Below are 11,321 nucleotides of genomic sequence, written 5' to 3' on the forward strand. Positions count from 1 at the left end.
AGTAAACAATAATCTAGAATTCGTTTTCTTTCCTCAACCTGATATTTTCTAATACTATGCACTTTACACAGTAAACAATAATGTAGAATGTATTATCTTTCCTCCATCTGACATTTTCTATTATCATTCACTTTAAGCTGTAGGTAGTACTGGTGTAAGATATGCATTTTACTATGATATTTTGTGATCTTGTAACTTCTACATTTAGGGCTTCATTCACTGATAAATAAGTGGAGAGCAATTCTGCATCAAAACTTTCTAATGTGCTTGTTTTATTATACTTTGATGTTCAATACTGTTCTTAGTATAAAACACATCTTTGAGAAATAATTCAGTGTTCCATGATAATTGTGTCAGTGTTACATCTGTTACAATTCATCAGTATATTGATGTAATAAAGAGTCTAAATCCCATGATTAATGATATAGATACAAAATAGTACAGGGGTAGAAAAAATTAATTTACATTAACTGGGAACATTATTAAGCATACAGTTCTGTTATTCTTTCATTTAAGTAAACAGAAATGTATATTGCTTGACATCTGTGAAGTCTTTGTCCAGAATGAAAGCTACTTTTTGGGGGGGATGATTTATATTCTGTTTATTTATTTTTTGGGGTTTTTAGTCCTGTATACTATAACAAGAAATTTCCAGTCGTTATATTCCACAAATATTATCAATCAAGTGAGGGGACATTATAGAGGATAAAGTGCAAAATAATTTCAGCTATATCAAGATGTTAGGCCTAGGATAGACTTATTACATTTCTGCAATTGGTTTTAATCGGATGCTATCATTATCAGTTTTACATTTATTTGTATATAGTAATCTACACATCTGGAAAATACTTTCGTCCATTTATATGATAAGTAGTGCACATAATATTTATTTGTTAGTTTATTTTGTTCACTAAAATGTGCATTTAAGTAAAAAAATATGATGAAGGGACCTATTTTATTTCTTAATTTGTTACTCCTGCTACAACAAACTAGTTTGCTGAATTAACGTCTCATCAGTTCTGCTTGGAAGAGCAAAGGAAATAAATAAAATAGGCCTCATATAGTGGTGAATGTAAGCAGTTTGTTTGGTTAAGATGTGTAGCTCTGTACTCACCACTAATGTCTGATCTATAAACAATGGGCTGTGTATACATTATTAAAATTAATATCAATATCTCCAGTAATATTTCTTGTTAGAGAAATAAATAATTTATTCAGGAACTTACTGAACTCATACATGATGTATGCATTAATTACTATAATTATATGTCTGTATTGTCTAATTGTAGATCCAAAGACCTCCATGAACAACCATTGTGGAAGACAGTTTCCTGGTTATAATGGTTTGGTACATGAACTTTCCAATAAAAAAAACAGTAATTTTCAGAAACCAATCTGTGATGATAAATTTCCTGTGGGAAATAATATAAAAAAATGTCAGTTTGGAAGTCTACCATATAGGTGTGTAGTGTGTGAGAAAGAATTTGGAAGAAAAAGTGACCTAAAAATACATCAGCGTATACATACTGGAGAGAAACCATATAGGTGTGTGGTGTGTGGCAAAGAATTTGGAAGGAGTAGTCATCTAAATAGACATAAAAAAATTCACACTGGTGAAAAACAATACAGCTGTTCAATGTGTGGCAAAGACTTTAGAACAAAGAGTCACTTAAAAATACATCTGAAGATACATGCTGGAAAGAAATCACACAGCTGTGTAGTGTGTGGCAAAGAATTTGGAAGAAAAAATGATCTAAAAACACATCAGCATATACACACTGGTGTGAAACCATATAGGTGTATAGTGTGTGGTAGAGAATTTGGAAGGAGTAGTTACCTGAACAGACATAAAAAAATTCACACTGGTGAGAAACCATACAGCTGTGTAGTGTGTGGCAAAAAATTTGGAAGTAATAGTGATCTAAAAAAACATAATAGGATACACACTGGGGAGAAACCTTACGTTTGCATTGTGTGTGGCAAGAAATTTGGTAATAAAAATCAACTTGAAATACATGAGAGGGTGCATACTGGGGAGAAACCGTACAGTTGTGAAGTGTGTGGGAAAGAATTTGGAAGTAATAGTGACCTAAATAAACATAACAGGATACACACTGGGGAGAAACCTTATGTCTGTGTAGTGTGTGGAAAAGAATTTGGAACAAATAGTCAACTAAAAACTCACATGAGAACACACACTGGGGAAAAACCATACAGCTGTGTAGTGTGTGCGAAAGAATTTGGAAGAAAAAGTGACCTAAATATACATCAGCGGATACACACTGGAGAAAAACCATATAGATGTGAAGTGTGTGGCAAGGAATTTGGAAGGAGTACTCATCTAAACAGACATAAAAAAATTCACACTTGTCAAAAGATACACACTTGTACAATGTGTGGAAAAGTTTTTGGAAAAATCGGTTTTTTAAAAGTACATCTGAGAACACATGCTAAAGGTAAATTATACAGTTGTGTAGTATGTGGCAAAGAATTTGGCAGTAAAAGTCAGTTTGAAATACATCAGAGAGTACACACTGGAGAAAAACCATACAGCTGTGTAGTATGTGGAAAAGATTTTGTAAGTAATAGTGATTTAAAAAAACATAATAGGATACACACTGGGGAGAAACCCCACAGCTGTTTAGTTTGTGAGAAAGAATTTGGAAGAAAAAGTGACTTGAAAGTACACCAGCGGATACACACTGGAGAGAAACCCTACAGCTGTGAAGTCTGTGGGAAGGAATTTGGAAGAAGTAGTCACTTAAAAAGACATCAGAGGATTCATACTGGTGAAAAACAACATAATTGTATAGTCTGTGACAAAAAATTTGGAACTATGAGCTACTTAAAAATACACCAGAGGATACATACCAGAGAGAGACCATATAGATGTATAGTGTGCAGCAAGGAATTTGGAAGAAGCAGTCATTTAAAAAGACATCAGAAGATTCATACTGGTGAAAAAATATAGTTGTATAGTCTGTGACAAAAAAACTTGACAAGAAAGCATGAAAGAGTATACATGCTGTGGAAAAAAAATGATACAGGTATACAGTGTGTATCAGAAAATTATAAGAGGTTATTGCTTAAAAACACACCAAAAGAGTAAATTTATATAATGTGTATCAAAATATTTAAAAGAAGTTATTACTTAAAAATATGCCCAAAGATATACACTGATGAAAAATCATCCATTTAATAGTGTATGTATATATCTATGTATGTGTGTGTGTGAGACAAAGAAACAATTCAGTCCTATTTTCTTTAACAGAGAAATAGTTCTAGCCTAATAAGACATCATATTACCCAAGTTGAGATAACATCATACGGTTGTGTAGTTTGTGACAAAGAAATTAGAAGAAAATGTTACATGATAGGTAATCAGAGAACACACATATTTATATATAGTGATTTTATTTCTACAGCAACGTTAGATCACTTGTTAACCTTTAGATTGAGGACTGTCTGGCGAATAATTCGAGAGAAATTAAGACCTAAGCAACAATGTTGTAGGATATTAAAACACGGCGATCAGATTCACATATTGTGCCATCCATGAAGTTTACTTGTGAAAAGATTAATGAATTTTATTCTCTATTATTGGCATAAATAGGCATTGTAAAATAGTGTTTTAGTGGAATGTAGAAAGTTTTTTTTTTTTAAATTATAGAAATATATACCTGTTTCTCAGACCATTCCACCTTTTTCCTAATAGTCTTCAGTTTAATGTGGAGATATACATAAAATCTTTTTTAGCATAAATTACTTTTTTTTTGACAATGTCATTGTTAGAAATCCATCGAAAGGCAGAAGAAATGCCTTGTTTATGTTTTGCTAAAATACTTGTGTAATATGCCTGATCTCTTGATTCTTGTTACCCTCTCTGTGGTTAGTTTTATTCATTTGGTAACCTGTTCATCCTTGAGCAGGTTACCACAAACTCATGAAATCATGAGAGATCATGGTCAGGGGTATCCTTCGGATGCTTTTAGGGGGGTGCTTCTGTTATTCCCTCACACCGGTCCCTCTTCTTTCTCAATGTGGGATTCTAGCAAATGTTGTGAGAGGAGGTAAGTAACATATCGGAAGTTATAATTTTCCTATACTGAAAATGTGTTTCCTATAGGTACTTACCTCTTCCCACCCTTCCTCCCCACTTTTCTGGTGCTCACACCTTCTGCCAAACTTCGAAGTGAAAGTTTGGTAGAGGTGTATAGAGGGAGTCACATGAGCATACTATGCTACTATTGGTTAAGTGATGATGCATGATGATTTGCATGAGAGACATGTTGGAGTGTACTAATTCTAACAAAGGGGGTGGGCACAAGGCTTGTGGCATGTGTAAAGAGAATGTTCGAATATAGAGGACACCACTGAACGAGAATAGCTAATCTTGTTAGAAGAGGTGCTGTAGCGAAACCATGACTTACAAACATTTCCCCAAGACTTCTGATACTAAAATTTTTAAAGCTCATTTTCCATTAAAAAAAAATAAAGTTTAGTTATCAGAATTATAATTGCTTATATTTGTGTTGGCCATTGTGACTCTTCTCTTTGGAAAGTGGTAGAATTTTCTGTTATCATAAAGTCTGTCTGCTCCCTGCCTGAGGAATTGGGAAGAAAAGTATGATAACAGAATTTACAATTGCCAATTTTGTTTGAAGTTAGTACTTGTTAAAGACAGTATGAGATATATTCCAAGGTAAACAATGTTTTACTTTAAAAGTTTTCTTGGGGGGGGGGGATTTTTTTAGTATAAACTTTACACAGGGGCTGTCTGTGCTAGCTGTCCCTATATTTTGAAGTTATAGACTAGATGGAAGGCAGGTAGTCAACACTGCCTTCTGCCAATTCTTGAACTGCTTTTGTCTGACCAAACAGTGGGATTTGACTGTCACTTTTGTAGGGCACCCATGGCCCTAAAATGCAAAACACTGTGCATGTGTGTGTGATACAAGGATGAGCACCATGCAACCTCAACTCCACATCCTGGTACATTAACCATTGAACTGCTCTTAGCCTCTTTGTTTTAAAGAATTACTGTTGCTAATTGATCCTATGAAGGACATGTTTTTGAATATTTTTCCTGTAAACCTTGTATATTAACATTTATTTATTATAGATGTAGTTCATTAATCATCTTGAATTATAAGGGATGTCTAGAATCAGGACATATGAACACTTGGTAGCATATCATTAACATCAGTGCTTGTTTTCATTTTATGGTGTATAATATTGACAAAATGGTAATTTCTTGAATTGGGTATTCTAGTTTTTAAAAAAGCTTGCCTGAGTTTTAAATTGTTAGTTAGCACTGTAAGTTAATTTTAACATTATGTTCTGTTTGTTTGAGGTGAACTGGGAAATAAACTTGAATCTAAATTTCTATTTAATATCTGGTAATCAACATCACTCATTATTGACAGACATACATTAGGAACAGTCAAGTTATTTTGAGTTCAAAACAGCAACAGCATTCATATGAAGAAACTAAATCTCATGATACACAACAATTATTAAGAAGTATTTAAAACCTGAAATGATCTTGTCTATATTGATGGAGGTTGTAAAAAATTTTAAGGTAAGTCTTTTTTTTTATGTGATTGCCACCCTGAAATTAGCAAAATTAACCTGTTATTCCACGAGTGAAATGTCAAGACTAAAGCCATTTCCATATGACTAAGAATCCTTTCCCATATGCATGCGTAGAACACTCCAGAAATTAGTAATAATATTTCTTTTGACTGTTATTAAATCAAATACAACCTGTTAGATTCCAGATCATTTATGATTACGAGTTGTAATCTGTGGAAGAAACATCATTCACTTGACAATCCAGCATTATTATAATCTTTCGCAATACTTGATACATTATGTTTTATTAGGAGGTGAATATATTTCATTTTGGTTTGGGGTGAGGCATGAATTAGTGGTTAGTGTGTTCAGACCGTGTATCCGAGAGTTCATGTCTCATGTTCTATTTTCACACACATGCACTCCACACTTTGTAGCCATAGGTGTGCTGTATAGCTTACAGTCAACCCCACTATTCAGTCTAATAAGAATAGTCCAAGAGTCACAAGTAGTTGTTGTTGAGTAGCTGCCTTTCCTCTCATCTGTCAATTAAAAATTAGGTTTGGCTCTACACCAATAGCCTCTACGTAGCTTTGCATGAACTTTCTTAAACAAAAATACATGCATCATTATTTCCATCAAGGTCCAAGTATAAAATTGACTAACTTCTATGACTTCTCCAAATGATTGTGGTCTTTTACTTAAAATTCTGGAAAAAAAGTGTTAATACTGCTGTATTATTAGTTAAACGTCAGCATAATCAAAACTTGATAAACAGGAATTTGAAAGAAATAGCCACCTTTACTCCCCACAATGAAATTACTACATTTGTAACAAAAAAAAAGACTTGTGCATTATAGATTTTTAGTACCACTTTCTTTTCCTCAGAGATTTCTTTTAGAAAAAAATACTTGAATTTCACTATTGTCCCTACAAAACTTCCTATTTTAGAATTATGGCCAAACTAGAAAACTTTACCCAAAGAGTTACCATAGACATTCATCAAAAGAACTCCAATCAATTTCAGCAAATAATCACAATGAATGCTTCTTTCTGATAAAAAACTTTGTGATTTTTTCTTGATATAAAAAACAAAACAAAAAACAACTTATCCAATCCCTTTAAAGATTTCTCTAGTTTTGTGTCCTCTTTTATCAAAAGATAAGTGTTAAAGCTATCCTAAGACATCTTGAAATACAGTCTTTAAAATAAAATTCCAACACTCCATTGTTATCTTAAAGGTAATTAAATTAGTAACTGTGGAAAAAGGAGAATACTTAGGAAACTTAAATTCTATCCTGAATGATAAATCCAAATTTCTTCTTATATCCAAAGGTCACACTTCTTCCAAAGAACATCAACTCACCAGTTTGCTACTGCTGAGAAAAGATAATATCCTCTCTCCCACATTGTATAAGTTTTAATATCTGTTGATTAGAGAACTCAACTGACCATTATACAGTCTTCCTAAAGTCTACAAAGAAAACTACCTAGTTTATCCTACTCACTCAGCATATGTTGCCTACAGTTACAACCTAGGCAAGTTTCCAACTTGGGCTTTCTTCCCATATGTAACTCCTGCTTCTTCATACATAAAAAAATTCAATATTTTGATCCAAATGCTTATATGTTCAGTTATAACATCCTTTAATTCTTCATGTAAGCCCCTGTCAAAGAAGTTTGTGTTGCTGTTCTTTCCAAAATTCAAAATGATCCTCCCACTAGAACTTTGGCCCACTGTTGATTTATTGAAACTTGCTACAGAAATTACCAATTTTTCAGTTCGGCAAAGCACACTATGATTGTACCCATGACAGAGCCATATGTAGCCCTTGTGTTCTGTAATTTATTTATAATTTCCATTGAATAACATGCTATAAACAGTGTACTCTTTCTGCATATTTATTGACTACCATATGTTGACAATGTATTTTCAGGTTTTTTCTGATCCGGAACATGTCCAGATTTTCCTTGAAATACCTAATAAAAACACCCTTCTATACAATGCATCATAGAACAAGAAACACATAGATCTTCATGATTTCTTAATGCCCTTTTACATAAATTAGATCACAGCTTTTCCATGAATGTATATCACAAGGCAACCCATACTGATCTCTACATTCAACATGCCTTGGAAGTCAACTCACTACACTTATCAGAACACAGGTGTTCTTAATGCTAAAACCATTTACAGTTCCCAAGGCATTCTGAATTAAGAAATCCAACATTTAAAATCCTGTTTTCTTCCCATCAACAAATATCCTAAAACTATCATCAAAACATAATTATTAACACTCATAAACATGATCAATATTATCTCCCAGATACTTTCAACTTAAGTAAAAACACCAAGATCTACTCCTTACTTTACATTCCCAGTCTCTCCCATGCTATAAAAATATTATGGTTTCATCTGCGTAAAACATAATATTAATGAAAAATTAATCAAGGCAGCTTGTGCAAAAACCAACAGGATGAACAACATTTAAATTACACAATAAAAACTATTTGGCCACCAGCCAGTATTATAAAACTACATGTTTTTTCAACTTTCCATTGCCATCATCAGAAAGAAAATTAGGTGTATGAATTTTACACTTATGTTTTAAACATATAAACTAGAAACACTTTGTATCTGTGATCAGTAGATTTCAATATCATAATAAACTTGATAGCTAAACAGTTCATAAATATAAACAAACATGGAAATTGAATCAACATATTTTGGTTTTGTCTGTTTTCATTCGCAGCACTGATAAGTGTCAAGGAGATATTTCTCATGGCTCTGCCAGAAAATACCTTTTTATGAAAGACCATTTTCTGGTTCTGTGGTCTGTTTGCACATGGTTGATAATGTCACCTTTTTTGAGACCTGATGGCGCTCCATCTGGAGGGGTGGGGGCTTGTAATTAGGGTGCTCCAGTTGTAAACTAGAGCCACAGGATCAAAACTCTTTCAGCCATGGGGAGGGGGCTTTATTATGTGCTAGCCAATCCCACCACTATTTATTGGTGATGAGTTCCCTTCCTTCCAATCAATCACTTGTGTATTAGGGTAGGTTGAGCAGATAGCACATTCAGGATACTTGCCACTTCTAGTTTTTTATCACAAGGTGAAACAGGAATAGGCAGTGAATGGCTGGAAGCTGTGCTTTCCTTGCTGGAAAATCCATGTAGTTGGGTCAGTGGCTGGTCCCATCGGTCTAGGGTCAACTGAGTACCAGTGTTGGCCGTTCTCAACGGGTGTTGTGGACATTGTGTCTGATGCTGGTGTTTGGGTATAGTGCTCATGAAACCCTGGTGTTGCAGCAATGTCCTTGTTTGACATTGTAGTGCATCCCCTTGTAGGACTCCAAGGCGCGTGGAGTCAGTGGGCACTGAATCTTTCTCTTTTATTATGGATCCCCCAAATCCAAATAAAAAAAGTGTAAAAACTCTGCTAATCGGTAAACGACCACGCTTAGAAGACTCTGAACAGCAATCTCCACCACAATGTGGACCTGTACCTGGCTTCCTGATCTTGAATTCACTGTCCGATAAATCTTTAGGATAAATGTCTCCCTTTTTTATTCAGAAGGAATTAGAGGGGATTGCTGGCTCTCCAAAGTCAGTCAAGAAGCTACGTTCTGGGGATATCTTGGTGTAAACATCAACACCAAAACACAGTGAACTCCTCCTGAATTCAAAGACTATATACCCATTGAGGTTACTCCCCACACTTGGAATTCCTCACGAGGAGTTATGGTAGAGAGGGACTTCAAGACCATCTCCATATCAGAGATCCTTGCTGGTTTTTTCAGCAGTTTGAAGGATCTCCACTCGTCAAGATGGAATTATGGTGCCGACCTCTGTTCTGATTTTAACGTTTTCGTCACCACGTCCACCTGCCGCTGTTAAGGCAGGTTATTTGAACTGTAAGGTACAGCCGTATATTCCTAACCCTCTCCAATGTTTTCAATGCCAGCAGTCCGGTCATTCAAAGGCATCTTGTCATGGTTGTGTGACGTGTGCTCGTTGTGGTGGCAAGGACCACGATGCTTAGAAGTGTGAATTGGACCCTTACTGTGTTAATTGTAGTGGTTCTCACCCCTCTTACTTTAAGTCTTGCCCTAAGTGGGTGGAGGAGAAGGAGGTACAGTGTTTCAAGACTATTAATAACATCTCTTACTTTGAGGCTCGGAAGTTATTGTTCCCTACTCCATCTCGTGCATATGCCACTGCACTATGCTCCACTGCTACAGTGGGGGTGCAGACGGACCTTTCCATTCCTCCATCTGAGTCTTTTTAACACCATGTGAGGAGTCTTCTGCCCTGCATGGATAATAGAGTTGACCAGTCTACATCTACTCCAATCTCTGTCCCCACTATTTCTTCCAGTGACTGCCTGGGTCAACCTCCTCGAGCACTGGCCTCTGGTGTCCACTCGGGTTCTTTGGTCCCTAAATGCAGGACTATCATTCAATCACATCCTCAGTCATTGGATTCTCACTCTGATGACAGAGATCTGCCCACTCAATCAAGGGCAGGATCCATGGAGGTCGATCGACCTCCACCTAGTAAAGAAAAACGGCGTGGTCGTAAACCAAAGGGTTCTACTCCTGTTCTCCTTCACCTATATAAAAATGGCCACTTTGATACAGTGGAACTGTCAAGGTTTTCGTTCTAATCTTGATGAGATTAAGGCCTTGAACGACTCCTATCATCCCGTGTGTCTCTCCTTACAGGAAACATTTCTGAAACCTGCTGATACAGTCACCTGTCGGCAGTTTTCTTTGTACCGGAATGACAGGTTGTGTGATGGATGGGTGCACGGAGGGGTGGTGCTGCTGGTCGACCAGCATGTGCCCTCCTTATCTGTGTCCCTTGATATACCCTTGGAGGCCGTAGCCATCCGTGTTTCATTGGGTTGTACCATCACTGGTTGTTCTCTTTACCTGTCTCCTGAGGAGACTTATGATCAATCGAACCTTGATACTCTCATTGACCAGTTGCCATCTCCCTTTTTACTTCTGGGAGACTTTAATGGACACAACCCCCGCTGGGGTGGTGCTGATATTAATGGGAGGGGTTGTTCCATAGAGCGTGTGCTCTCAGACAGTGGCATAGCAAGGGTTCTCAGCACTCGGGGGCAAAGACACTTTTGGCGCCCCACCTCTGAAATGTTTTGATTATTTGTTTTGTGACTCATTACCCACTTAATGACAATAACATAAAGAATTAATTACCGCCTTACATAGGCTTAAAATAAAGTCACAATATAACATCTCACGATATCAAAAGTGTAAACCTGGAATTAATAAATATAGCCTACTAGGTGTACTTACATAATTAGTAAACCATTTTGATATTTATGTCATCCAGTATTGTTCAAAGTCACATAACTAGAGTAATCTTTCAAGCATGCAGAATAAATTTAATATGATATATCCCTAGTTTTGAAAATTATGTTTTGTATGAGAAGCCAGTCACTTGTGGTGTACATGGATTATAAAACAGATTGATAAGATACTACTTAAGTTTACAAATAACCAATTTTATTACTTTACAAAACTGCACATATACTTAACTAGATCTTGTACAGGTAGCATTTTGGTATTCATGATTACATTATATGAACCTTTTGTGCTTTTGCTGCTGTAAATGCATCAATTAAACTATCAAATTTAAGGTATTAAGTACGTCTTTTACAATTACTTGATATTGACCTAAAGTTACTAAGTTCGTTCTTGAGTCACTGGAGGTTCT

General features: G+C 35.6%; 1 pseudogene; it reads left to right on the forward strand.

The window, feature by feature from the left end:
• Positions 1-11,321, forward strand: part of LOC106469943 — a 94,669-nt pseudogene that overhangs the window by 20,482 nt on the left and 62,866 nt on the right.

This window comes from Limulus polyphemus, unplaced genomic scaffold (assembly GCF_000517525.1).
Source record: "Limulus polyphemus unplaced genomic scaffold, Limulus_polyphemus-2.1.2 Scaffold3735, whole genome shotgun sequence".
In the NCBI taxonomy this organism is placed as follows: domain Eukaryota; kingdom Metazoa; phylum Arthropoda; class Merostomata; order Xiphosura; family Limulidae; genus Limulus; species Limulus polyphemus.